Source organism: Haemaphysalis longicornis, unplaced genomic scaffold, assembly GCF_048455015.1.
Source record: "Haemaphysalis longicornis isolate Haplotype H1 unplaced genomic scaffold, Haemaphysalis longicornis Haplotype H1 scaffold_2, whole genome shotgun sequence".
Taxonomy (NCBI): Eukaryota; Metazoa; Arthropoda; class Arachnida; order Ixodida; family Ixodidae; genus Haemaphysalis; species Haemaphysalis longicornis.
Window position 1 is genome coordinate 212,903,123 of NW_027526295.1, and position 14,039 is coordinate 212,917,161.

The window sequence follows — 14,039 nt, forward strand, 5'->3', positions numbered from 1 at the left end:
ACGTTCTTGGGGAGCCACTACTCGTCCAGTACCCCGCCCGGTGAAGCTCCAGCACGGTGTCGTACAGCCAAGGCCTGGAGTCGAGCGTCTGCCGAGCACTTCACTTAGAAAGCATCCCTCTGGACAACGGTTGAAGACCCTTATCCATCGGGATCTCGGACCCCCGGCGGAGAAGCTGTTACGAATCGGCCAGCGCCGCCGTACTTCCCCGCCTCACTCCTCGGCTGTGCGGCGAAGCCACTGTGCGCCTTTGAAAACAGGCGCCACCATGTCGGTGACAGGTTGCGACAAGCCGCGTCAGACGCTTCACTTTCTGCGCATTTAAAAACTTCGGCAGCTGCCTGCGAGTCTCGTCTCCACGCTCTTCAAGGACACAGAGGCCCCGCGAACTCAGCGAAGTCCTCCTCTTTCCCCTCTCCCGGACTCAACGTGCGCCGAGGCTATGAACGGCTTACGAACTCTGGAAAAAGGGTTGTGTGTGTCTGTGACGTTCGTGGCACGTTGCCGCTTGTTGCGTTTTGACCGTTACCGCTTTTGGGTATAAATAGACCCCCGCAAACGTTGTAAACCATTCCTGTTAGAGCAGCGAATCGATGTTGTCGCTCTGCTCGAGTCCTGTATTGTAACCTCGCTCGTCGGGGCATTGTTCTTTGGCTTCGGCTCACCTCTCGCTATGAAGTAAACAGTTACGTTAGCCTACGGCTTCTGGACTTCTTCACGGCTGCAACAACGGCTGGCCACTCGCATCATACACGCTACCACTCGTATGTCGGAGGCCACGGAGATCGCATCGGGTGCCCCCGCCCGGTCGCAACAACGGCGAAGGCGGGAAATTTGAAATGCAGCAGTGAGCGGATAACAGCGCTGCAGCCCATTATGGCGAATCATTGCTCTGCACTTCCGACAGCTTTCACATTGAGTGGAACGGCCTTATTTTTTGAAAACGGCCAAGTTTTCTGACGTCAGTCGGAAACAATTTCTGGGAAGCTTGCACTCACGCGCAAAACTTGAATGTCGAAACTGCTTTAGGTGATCATTGACGGACACAAACTTCAGTTTTAGCATCGTTGTGGTGTTGTGGTTGGCGTCGGCGGCATTGCAGTTTAATGACTGTGTGTTGAGCAAGGCCAGAGTGAGCTCGCAGTTTTGGTCGACGTTTTCGTGCGCTGCTACGCAATCGCGGCTTATCGTCTCTAGCGGATGCTTTGCACGCCGAGCCTCTCGAAGCTCGGCCTCTTCCTCGGTCGTGCGAACTATCCGCAGCCGGGCCATTTGGAATCAATGATCCCATACAGCAGCTTCGGCATTAAAGTCGCGGCTCTTCTATGGTACAGAGCGCATGCGCACGACGACACGAGTGCGATCGAACGAGGGACATACGCTATAACGTGTCTTTCTCGTTCATAGCAAGCTTTGCCACGATACGGCAAACGCCGGAGTTTTTTTGTGGACAATGTTGGCCAATGTCCCTCAGTGGGTATGCTTGGCTTGACGAACATGCGGTCGAGGTACGCGGTGAACACTGGAGTATTTTTTTTCTTTTTTTGGTACACGGGGCCATTGCTCCCGACCCCCATCCTCTCACCCTGGATGCCCGCCCCCTACTCACTTACAACGATATTCTCACACATTATAAGCTGTCTTGTCGCACCTTCCCGACACCTCACCCCTCTCTAACAAAGGCTGACGAAATCACTCTCCGCCAACTTCAAACCAGACCTTCCCTCACAATACACCATGGCATTTGACCTTCCCCACCTCTCACTCACCACTGTGCAAGTTTTGCCCCGAAAGAGGTACTCTTTACCACATCGTATGGGAATGCTCCCACACAGCTGACCTACTTTCCAATCTCCGGCACCCTTCCCCTTCACAGTGGGCGGCGCAGCTGTCCAGCTCTGAACCCGGCTCCAGGCTTAACCCGGTGAGATGGGCCCGGACTGCGAGCCAGAGCCAGGGACTCCTGGACTAAGTAGTCCCCCCACTAGTCTGCCTCCACACATCGAGTCAGATTGGGATTCAATAAAAGTTTATTCCTCCTCATTGCTATGATCTACGAATCCTCTGAAGTGGGTATGCTTAGCTTAACGAACGTGCGGTCAGGGCACGCTTGCACGAGCGCTCGGCATTTTCGTCTTATTTTACCAGCGATTTTCTCAAGATCTTCGCGGTTAAAATGTCATAAGTCCCGTCGCACCTCAGTTTCAGTTGCGCGAAGACCACTACAGGTTGATAGGAGGTCATAGCAAGTGACGTACGGAGTCGCTTTTTGAAAGCCGCTCAGTGTAACGGCTCATCGTTCTGTCGCTCTCCCATTGCCTTTGAAGGCAAGCACCAGGACGCAGGAATAAGACACGAAAAGTGCATACACCCTGGCGCCATCACAGCTTTTGGCACGCAACAAAGGCCGCGTAAACTCTGTGCCAAACCATGGCGCAGGAACGAGGGGCGACGCTGGGTCCAAATGGATGCGCTACTGGCCGTCTGCGCGGTGGCTCGGTAAGAAGAGCGCGACAAAGGCGCCGTGCACGGAAGCTGGTGGCAACACCTCTTTGCGAAAGTTCCTTTGTGCCTCGGCGGAGAGAGATGAGCGGCGCCAGAAAAGAACGTTTCCGTTTGCGCCTCCCGTATACGGAGATCATGTACTGCGGTTGCTGCTTCTGTTGCTGCTGCTTCTTGGCGCAGTGCGACAAACTTTACTTTCCTCGGACATGCTTCAATTGCGGGAAAATTCATCGCATGGCTCCAATATTTTTACCAGCACTGCCAAAAACCGTCTTAAAGGCTGCTGCTGGTCTACGCACTCCCCAAACGGTCTCTGCTTCTGGACAAACAGCTGCTTCTGGACAAATTCTTTGTTCATTTGCTTCTCTGGTAACGCAGAGAAAGCACGAGGGAAATAAAAATCTCGCGACGAGGAGGCTGTCTCATGGTCACATGGCAGCTGGTCGCAAAGGACGCCCGTAGGGTGGAAGCTGAATGGCACGCCTCCAGACCGCCGCAGCTACCCATCAAAGAGACTCAAGTAGGAAATTGGGCTAGAGCGGGACAAAGACACTGACACGGGAGAAGAATGGACACAGGCGGGACAGATCTTGTGGTCCGTTTCGGTCACAACATGAGGTCCACATATGTTAGTGAAAATATTGCCAACGAAAGAAAAATAACTCCATGAAACTCGGCCAGCCTTCACGCACCCCATCCCCACATAGCTGAATCAGCCAAAAAGTGGATGTGTAAGTAGTTCGCAGAAAATTACGAAATTAACAACGTAATATGTGAAGCTTTAACATTAAAAAAATGTTTTAACATTTTTAAACTACATATGCGACCATTTATCTGTTACGGCGCTCATTTTTAATCGCACTGTTCTAGCTTTTAAGCCCTTCCATAAACCCCCTTTTTTTTTCAAGATGAGAAGATTCCTTATTTTTACTACGAGTAGCAATATTTCCGTGCATTTCATGCTTGTCCCCGGCTAGCTGCAAGAGCTGGGCGAATGATTGACGTTTATTAAAGCTTCGGAGCAATTAATCATGCTCTGTCCTGCTATCGGTGTCGTTATCGAGTGACGGCCACGCACTATAAGGCCAGTCACGCAATCCGTCCCGCAAGGCCACGCAAGCGGCGATCTATATGGATATAACCTGCGCCATCATTTATTGATCTTGCATGTTTTCCAGCTTGTTTTTCTGTTTTTTGCTCAGCCTTTTTGGGTGTTATGGCGTGACGCTATAAGCTGGTTTCTAAGGCTAGGCCCCCAAAAAAAGCTTTCTGCTTCGGTCCATAATTTCGGTTTGCCGAAGATAATGTAAGCTAACTGAGCAAACACTTTTTGGACAAAAACTAATAGATTAAAATGTTTTCTTGCCGAAGTTCTCCTTTAATGGGTGCCTCTATTCTCTCGTAGGGAACATGCGCTTCATTAGTCATTGATAGAAAAATGATTCAGGCACGCACGCAGTAAGCTAGTATGAGGGAAAAAATCAAATGGCTGGCTTAGAGCCCGGGAACACTATACGTGTGGTATTTCTTCCCTTACCATTTTAGGCCACCCTGTAATAGCTTCAGATGCGTCGCAACTTTGGCGGGGAATTTTTGGAAGAGAGCTATACACGTCAGTACGTGAGCGAAAAACAATGACCCTAATGCAAGCTCAGCTCCCGTCATGCTAAATGCAAACAACGTCCGAATACGATGGCGAAACTGTAGACAAATGCAGGATCAAATCGCAACTGAAAGGTTTATTATTTATTAAACTCCCTGTATTGCAAATAGACAATAGTGGAGGGACTGCAATACAACGCGGGCTTCCTAGACGAAGCGGTTGTCGTAACAGACCACAAGAAAATGAAAAAAAGAAAAACAAAGAAGAGTCCAAGACAAGACAGCGCAGGAAAGGCACAGAATAAACCGGAAGCGTCCGCTTAGCTACTCTACCCATAGGAAAACGAGAGGAATTTTCTAAAGGGGTTCTGGTGTTTCTACTAAAAGCACGAAAAGTCATTCTTGCGGGAACATTTACAGATGCGAAATAGAACACAACCTACCACCCTGGTCCTCAGGAGACACTCATGTTGTTTACCATCTCAAATATTAACTTTATTCAGAATTAAATCTTCTTGAAGTGCAGATATGCGCTACCTGACACGAAACGTAGAACAGGGTGAATAACACAAAAACAGACAAGGTGAGGCGCCTCACCCTGTCTGTTTTTGTGTTATTCACCCTGTTCTACGTTTCGTGTCAGGCAGCGCATATCTGCACTTCAAGATGTTAAAACACCAACTAGCCCACTCCCAAGCCTTGATGAAATCTTCGTTGCACTCTGGTCATTCCCCTAGGTTTTCTTCTTACAATAACCTGCCGACAGCAGTTGAATCACGCCAAGAAATGGTATACAGCGGCAGTTTTCTCAGCTTTATAAAATGACAGAAACACCAAAATTGTTACGTACACAGAATGAGAGCTACCAATTTCTCCAAAGTGCAGAAGAATGATGTAAAATCGCTATTGGCCCCTGACGGTAAAAATAGTTCGGGAGATGAAGAAATACCAGCGAGAAGTTAAGATATAACTAAACCATCAATGTAACTTTTTGGGGGGGAAAATGCCTTGGGTGCGCTTTACTTCGGCATAGTTAAATGCGCCCGAAAGCAGCCTTCGTCGCCCGCAGAGCTGATGACACGTCAATTACACCAGCATCGCACTGAGTGTTCGTTAACTAAAGGCGCCCCTTTCCTGACAATGAAAACTGAACAAAAAATGTCCGCAGCCTCAACCTGGAAACGCGCGGTGCAAGAAAAAAAGGAGCAACAAGGGAGAAGATAGACGCGACACTCAGCGAACTTGTGATAAGCGGACAGCATCCTGCGAAGGCGACAGAGCCGCATGTGAAGGACTTCGGTTAGGAGGACACTCTGTGTGGGAGGAAACTTGTTCTGACATGAGCCACCTCGCGACGACGCAGCACTACCAGTGCCTCCTCTTGAAGGCTCTTTTCGTAGTTGTTTGTTTTGCATGTGGTGCCGGGGCCAGCTTTTTCTGTTAACTGCTATCCTGTTGCTTCTTCGTGCTTGCAGAAAAAGCACTGACAATGGCCGTTGTTACATGGGCGTCTAGCTGGGCCCAGCCGACTGCATGGCAAGACTTTGTTGTCAAGACATATGAAAGACATATCTGGTCTGTTTATATAGTGACAGACTATGCAAGGCAGATAGCGGGCCCAAAGATTAAGCAATTTTCTTTTTTCAGTAGAATATTTGCGCTCTGGCAAGATGCTGTCCCTAAATGAAAGATTTATTTTATTATGCAGACCTCCATAGCACAAGATTTTTCGTTTTATCACTTAAATCAAATTTTCAAGCATGCAACCTGCAGCAACCAAGCGACAAAGCCAAGCACAAGCGTGAACCTTTGAACAGTACCAATGTTTAATAGGACAAGCTTCAAGCTGTGCCGAATACTACAGCGGAACCCCGATAATACGACTTTCAAGGCAGCGCGAGAAAGCGTCGTATGACCGGGGTGGTACGACCAAGGTGCGGGTAAATGCCGGCCTAGTAGATGGTCTCACGTCACAGGTGGGCTGAGAGTTGTAGTAGCAAAGTCCTTTATTGGGAAGAGAAGGCCGGTTGGCCAGAGGGGGGAAATAAGAATGTCAGGGAGGGAAAAATAACACTCTTTAAATGTTCAAGGGTCGAGCAGGTAGCTTCCAAGTGAGGCACTAATTGACCAGTTTGAGGGGCCGAGTGGATTGTAGGCCCGGCTCACACTCGCTCTCAAGAGAAAAAGTGCCTAGCACGGCGAGGAATTGCAGGTTATGGTATGGGGGATTATCTGGTGAAGAACCATTTAGCAGTGCACGTTCAAGAATATATGGATGTTCTGAGAATGCAGCACCGGTCCGCGATAGAAGTCGCTGAACAGTGCGGACAATGTCGTGGTGGTGACTTCCCAGGGTGAAACCATTTGGCTACGATGTGAGGGGTGAGAGCAGCGTTGGCAAGTCTTATTGATGAAAATTTCGGCTGGGCGTGGTAGAGAAGGAACGCCGTTGAGGTAGCCATGCGGAGTGCTTGATGCTAGGCGGCATCGGCACGCGTGGCGAGCGTGGTCCAGTTGCAGGCGAAAGGAGGTGGGTGAGACAGCAGCAGGGGATTGGTCATCCAGCGGAGGGGTTACGAGGAGGCTCTTCCTAGCCGTGGAGTGCGCGGTCTGGTTACCATGTCCCTGATCATGTGTCCCGGTATCCATTCCAGGTGAGTCTTGGTGCTGTTCTGAGCGAGTATGTTGACCATAACTTGAATCTTGTGGACAGTAGGATGGTCAGAGAAAGCCTTGTTGAATTCGTCAATAGCAGTTTTCGAGTCGGTTAGTGTACGAATGCGGGCAGGTAGTGGAGCAAAGACGTTGTAGGCAAGATGGTCTAGTGAATGGTGAATGCCACGCAGTTCGGCTTCAGTGGGAGACTGATAAAGTATATGTTTCGTAATAAAACCGTCCAATGCGGGATGTGCTGGACAATGCCACGCGAGGTACATTCGGTGTTGGTCCAGGTTGGCATCGGTAAAGGTGTCAGTTTCATCGGGGAGCTTCTGGTCCAGGATGCAAAGAAGGGCTTTTTGGCGTGGACACATCCTTGCTTTACGAATGCCAGGTCGCTGATGTGGCGAGGTCAGAATTGGCTTTTCCCAGGGGGCAGGCGGTGCCTGACTCAGTGGTGGTGGAGACATGGTTCGAGCATCCCACGCAGTGAGCGCCGCTCCTTGACATGTAAGTGATCGGCGTTCTTCGTGTTGAAGGGCAGCTCCAGAAAGCAGGGCTTCCATAGGAGGCAAAGGAGCCCCCTTTTCGAGGGTGTCGATACGGGTATGTCGCGGCAATCCAGTTATTGTTCGGAGCGTGGCCCTGTGAAGTACTGATAATTGCTTCCTGTCACTATTTGAGAAACTATATTCTGGGGCGCCATATAGAAGGCGGCCTGGAGTCACTGCTCGTGCTGGGGTAACGCAAGCTACTTGTTGGGCCCCTCCGTACTTATTTGACTTCCTAGAGATTAAATGAAGCATTGGGTTCCAGGTATTTTGAAGTTGCTTTTTCCAGCACTGTGCGCTATTGTGACTAGCCAAAGGGATACCCAGCAGTCTAATTTTGCCGCACATAGACTTGATTGGTGTGTCAGATAGATAGGTGGTGTGGTGCATATCAGGAGGTATCTTGTGCCGTCCGTGCACCACCAACAACTCTGTTTTTTCAGGAGCCAGGTCTAGCCCTAACGTCAGAAGGTTCGACGTGAGGCTTTGGGCTGCGGCGTGCAACTCAGTTATCATGTCTTCAGTTGACGTGTAGTCTGCCGCTTAGGTCCATACAGTAAGATCATCTGCATAGATCGCGAAACGTGCAGCAGAATCCTTTTCTAGTTGCCGTGCAACGCGGGCCATTACTAAATTGAAAAGCGCAGGTCCAAGGATAGAGCCTTGAGGCACGCCCCTGTCCAGGTAGTAGGTCTTGGGGCCCCATCCCGGGTTCGTGGCGCTTAGACATATAGGGCGGCTGTCTAGAAAGGACCGGATCCAGTTTTGGGCTCGCTGGCTTGGGAATGCTTGTTCCAATTCTGTAGGGATTGCAGTTTGGCTCACGCATGTCGATGGCAAGGACATAGTCGGGGTTGCCTGCTGTGGAAATGCGATTGAGTACTCGTTGCAGCAGCCATAAACAGTCGTGCGTACCCAGGTGTGGCCGGACGTATTCCATATAGTGTTTCATGCGATTATTTATGGGACGTTCGATGAGTTTGCAGATTGTTGGTGTCAAGGAAATGGGCCGAAGGTTAAAGACGTTGAAGGGGTCTTTGTTAGGTTTTGGAATGGGATGGACGAGCGTGAGCTCGAGGTTGTCCGGAACAGTCCCTGTAGCCCAAAGGGCGTTGATAACGTCCAGACACACTAGGTGGGCAGCTTCGTCCAGGTTAAAAAGGCGCTGCCAAGTGAGCCCATCACGGCCCGGAGCCGAACGTGGTTTGTCTTGGTGGAGGGCAGCCTGGAGCTCCGCAAAGGTGAAGGGAAGATCTAGCTCCTGAACAGGATTCGATACTGGTATGTTGGGTAGCGGGGAATGAGGAGTGAGGGAAGCGTGTGGAAAAAAAGTACTTACGAGCTGCTGTTCCACAGCTTCAGGGGTGTCCTTTAGAGTGAGTGTAAAGAACAGCGTCGACTTATGCTTGCGCTTGCCAAACATCCCACGATACTCCTGCCATAACTTCGAGAGGCCGCGTTGCTTGCTAGTCTTGCGCAGAAGCTGTGCCATTGTTCGTTGGCGAGTGAGCGTTGATATTCCATAATTAGCTTGTATTGTTTTCTCATCTTGAGGAGATCATGGTGATGTTTCCCGCTAACAAGGTACCGGGTGTTTAGAGTTTGAGCTCCTTTCTATAGGTTCACCGTGTGGGCGTCCATAGCCGGCGTTTTGTCGTCACAGTCAATATATTCATCAGAGAGATCTCTGGCTTCCTGGAGAGTAGTAATAATCTGGTCGAGGGATTGAGGTGGGGACAAAGAGGACATGTGCCGGTAGGTTCTCCAGTCGATTCGGGGTAGGCGCTGACGTGTTCGGAAGCGCTTTCCGTTAAGAGTGATTAGAATCGGATAATTATCACTGCATCACGTTGTAAAGGGGCTCAAGTCCCGGACAATGCCAGATGAAGCTAAAGTAAGGTCTGGGGAAGAGTTCTGTTGCTTGGGATGTAGGCCAATACGCGTGTGTTGCATAGGATTTTTGATAATAATGAGGCTACAGTCTTCCGAGATTTCCTCGAGGCGGGCATCGCGGCCACCTGTTAGAGCGTAACCCCAGGTCGTAACCCCAGGTCGCGGCCATCGTTAGAGCGTAACCCCAGGTCGTAAAATCCCCGCGATAATGATCGTTGTTCCGGGATATTTAGATACCAAGTGCCGAAGCCAGTTGTACGCAACAGATTTTTGAGAGCCAGTGGCTGGTCTGTAATAAACCGAGGCTGCAATCAGAGGCTTGCCGTCCGAGAGGCGAATGTGGACGAAGACAACCTCGTGATGTTCGGAATTTTGATCAGGTACAGAAATTTTGTAACAACCCAGGTCTGATCTGAGCAGGACTGCCGTTTGTTCAATAATCGAGGGTGTGCAGTGTGGCTACGGCCTGAGCCCCTTCTCGTAATAGATGGTTTGGTAAAAGTCGTAAAGCCATAGAGTTGGGGAGTGACCCGGGTTTTCTTCTCGCGTGATTTGCGAACCCTTAGCTGAAATCACCAAATAAAAAAAGGAACACCTATGTTGTGGCCCCCTAACCCTCCATGGCGTCCAGCTAGCCCGCCAGCCAAGTGACGCCCGGTACGCGACAACCGTGCGTGCGCCGCTATTTAGAGCCCGCCAGCCCCGTACCTAGCGCCCGCAAGATAAGGGCCAAGTGGTCGAGAAAAATTATATGGGAAAATCCGAGTGGGAAATGGGAAATGGGAAACTGCCAAGACCAAGCGAAGCGTAGGATAATACAAGGCGGAGATGAAAAAGAAACGGCATTGCCGTACATTGTGGGACACCCTTTGAACAGTCCCGTGCCGTCGCTATTCGGTCAAAGTGCTCAACACATAGCTGTTTTCCTTTCCCACAAGACCCAGCAACGCGAAATAGATATGATGATTCAAACTGGGCTAGTAAACCGTGTTGCGGCGAAAATCATAGCGCGTTCTTCCTTCATTGGCTTGCTTCAGCGGCCAGCGAGTGGTCCAAAATGGCGGTGGCAACGGGTATGTCTCTCCACCCTTGCGGCGGACGCGCGTGAATTGAAGCACCCTAGCAAAGAGGAGGGGAGTGATAACGCCGCTTTGAAGGACACTGTTAAGCAGAGAGCAGAGATATCGGTCGTCGCCGTGGGCTCACCTCGTATGTGTCTGCGTTTGTCGGCGGCTCGACGAGAGCTTCAAATTCACGGTCGGCGTGCCACCTAAACCTCGACTTCTCGCGGTTGGCGCGTTGGCGTAAAGCTACAGCGTGGGGCCGTGTAAGGTTAACACCCGCTCACGAGTACCCACCTGCTTGCTTGCCTCTCTTCAGCAAGTGGTGTGGCCCGCCTGCGGATCTTTGCACATCAAACAGCGTCAAACAGGCTGTTATCCGCGCCAGGGTCCGTCGTATGAAGCAAACCGCATGCATCCGAGCATCATATCTTCGGGGATTTTAATGTATTGTTTTTAGGGGGAGTTTACCGGGACCGCGGTGATCCCTCGTAAGAAGCGGGTCGTCGTAAGACCGGGGGACGTATCAGCTGGGTTCTACTGTAATACTAAATGCTAATGGGTCGGTAATTCCTGCTTCAGCGACGTCTGTTACAGCGAAATGGCCCCATACCTCACTTGACTGTGAAGCACTCCGCAGCGTGTGCTCTGACGAAAAGCGGCGGCCGCTTTTCTGATGGAGGCGAAAAGCAAAAACGCCCGTGTGTACGAGATTTCAGCGCACGTTAAAGATCACCAGGTGGTCAAAATTAATCTGGAGCCCTCCACTACGGCGCGCCTCATCGCTTGCGTTGTGTCGGCGTGTTAAACCCTACAATCAATCGATCAATCAACTGACAGTGCAAAAATCAGTGGACTGTGTGGCAGGGTGACACACCACTTTAACTCTTTCTCGATGAGCGGAATGTTGATACCTGTCCTCAAGAGGCGCATGGGCGTTCTTGCAAAGTTGTTATCCCACCGCTGACAACCCGTTGCTGCGTAAGCGGGATTCACACTACGGGGGAGGAGGCGCGCGGAGGCGGACGGATATGTGACGTCAACAGCACGTGACCGGATTGTCCGGTCTGGCAGCGCATCCACACGCGCGGAGCTACGCGGAGTGACTAGCAGACGACAGCGCCGAGGAACAGGTTCCATTCCCCGCCGAGGGCCACCGCCGTCGAGCGAAAACATTCGGAGGCATTTTCTTTCCCGGAGCCTCCGCGGGCTATCCCGACCGAGGGGCGGAGCCTAACCAGTCCCGTGAGCGGGCCCAGCGGGCCAGAATGAGATGGTTTCTCCGTGGTGTGAATCCCGCTGTACGGGAAGGCCGACCCGAACCGAGCTCCGTCGCCTCCGACATACGTTTGGTAGCGTGGTTTGAAGCGAGCGGCCAGCCAATGTTGCAGCCGTGAGGAAGTCTAGAAGCCGACAGCAAACGGGCATCCCTACAGCAGTACCTCGGACAGCTACCCCGTCAACAGGACGTTATACTGCTGCAGGAAACACACAGCGAAACCCCCCCCCCCGACATTGCCGGGGTACCGCTCCCACGCCAGCCCGCCCAGCGCGAGGACAGTTGGGAGGGGCGCAGGCCAGGGAGTGTGTACCCTAGTGAAGAAGGGCATCACCTATATCGAGCACGCATTACTGAGCAACAGCGCCATCGAGCACTGCGCAGTGGAGATCGTCACGGGCAGAAGAAGGAAGGAGAGCACCTTCGTGGTCAACACGTACAGCAACCCTAAGCACTACCAGCAGAAGTTCCGGACCTTCGTTCACAAGGCGAGCCAGCTGGCCAAGGACAACACCACGCTGCTCTGTGGAGATTTCAACGCACCCCACACGGACCTGGGCTACCCCAAGACCACCGCTAAGGGACGCACCCTACTCGAGGACGCTGCGGACGCGGGCTATCAACTGCTCAACGACCCGGCAGCGCACACTCGCCACGGCACGTCGGTGCAGCGGGACACCAACCCCGACCTAACCTTTTGCAAGGATTCCGGCAAGGGTGCCGGGACGCGGTGGAGGAACACCGGCGAGACGCTGGGAAGTGACCATTGCATCCTGGAAATCACCATGCCGCTGAAGTCCAAGGCGCCGACGCCCAGAACACAAGGCATCACCGACTGGAACGCGTACCGCGAAGCTCTGGGAGGCATTCCGGAACACATCGAAGACATCGACAAGTGGACGCAAGCCCTCAACGAAGCAGCCCGATCGGCCACCCCCGAAATCGAGCTGGACGACTCCGCACCCCAGGCTGACAGCCGGCTCGCACACCTCCTGGAGGCGAGGAACTCCATATGAGACAGATGGAAGAAGCAGCGCAGCAACCGAAAGCTTCGCAAGAGAGTGGCACTGCTCAACCGGGAGATAGAGAAACACTGCGCCGTCCTGCCAAGAGGCCGACGGGCAGATGCACAAGAGTCGCACCTGGCAGCTACTCCGCCACTTGCTCGATGAGACCAAGACCAAGGGAACGCAACAGCACGTCCTGGCCCGCACCCTACACAAGACCCGGCAGGAACTCGGCGAGGCGGAGGTTCGCCGACGCTAGAACGAGAAGTACCTACCGTCCACGCCTCCGGAGCCCCTCCCGAGCTACACGGGAGCAGTCAACGCCCGGCTCGACGGCGACATCGAGGAGTGGTAAGTGAGGGCGGTGCTCCAGACAATCAACTGCAGATCGGCGGCAGGCCCCGACAGAACGACGAACAAGGCGCCCCGCAACCTGAACGACGCGGCCATCTCGGCTCTCACACTGTACTACAACGATTGCTGGCGCAACGGCATGCTACCCAAGCGATGGAAGGAGGCGAGGACGGTGCTCATCCCCAAACCGGGTAAGCCCCCTCACATCGACAACTTGCGTCCGATATCGCTTACGTCGTGCGTGGGCAAGGTGCTAGAGCATGGGCTTCTCAACCGATGGCAGTCATACCTCGAGGAAGAAGGACTCTACCCCGATACGATCCTGGGCTTCCGTACTAAGCTTAGGACTCAGGACGCCATGTTGTTGCTTAAGCAGGAGGTGATCGACCAAGCGACCCACTCTTTGGACAACCGAGCGGTCCTGGGCCTAGATTTACAAAGTGCATTTGATCGCGTCAAGCATTCAGCTATCCTTGAGCAAGTGTCCCGCCTCGACATGGGGCAGAGAACGTTCGCCTACATCAGGGATTTCCTCACCGAGCGCACGACGGCAATCAACATCGGGGATATACAGCTACCTACCAAGACGCTGGGCAGTGTGGGGACGCCACAGGGTCGGTGATATCACCTATTCTGTTCAACATGCTGATGATCGGGGTGGCCAACAGGCTCGCCGGCCTCCCGGACGTCAAGCACACGATCTACGCCGACGACATCACCCTGTGGATGACGGGAGGCAGTGACGGCCACATTGAGGCCGCACTGCAGCAGGCGATCGACGTTATCGAGAACCAGTTGCAGGGAACCGGGCTGATCTGCTCGCCTGCAAAGTCGGAGCTCCTAATTCTGCCACCCAACGGAAGGTGCAAGGGTACAACCCCGGACATCACCCTGAGAACGCGGGACGGAACGGCCATCCCACACGTTAAGACCCTGAGGGTCCTCGGCCTCCACATAGACGCGCTCAGGCACAACGGCCTCGCAATCAGGAAGCTGGAAACTAAGATGGAAACGGCCACTAGACTCATCCGGAGAGTGTCCACCAGGCATGCGGGGATGAAGGAAGCAAGTCTGCTCCGGCTCGTCCAGTCATTCGCAGTCGGTCACGTAGCCTATGTAGCGGCTTTCC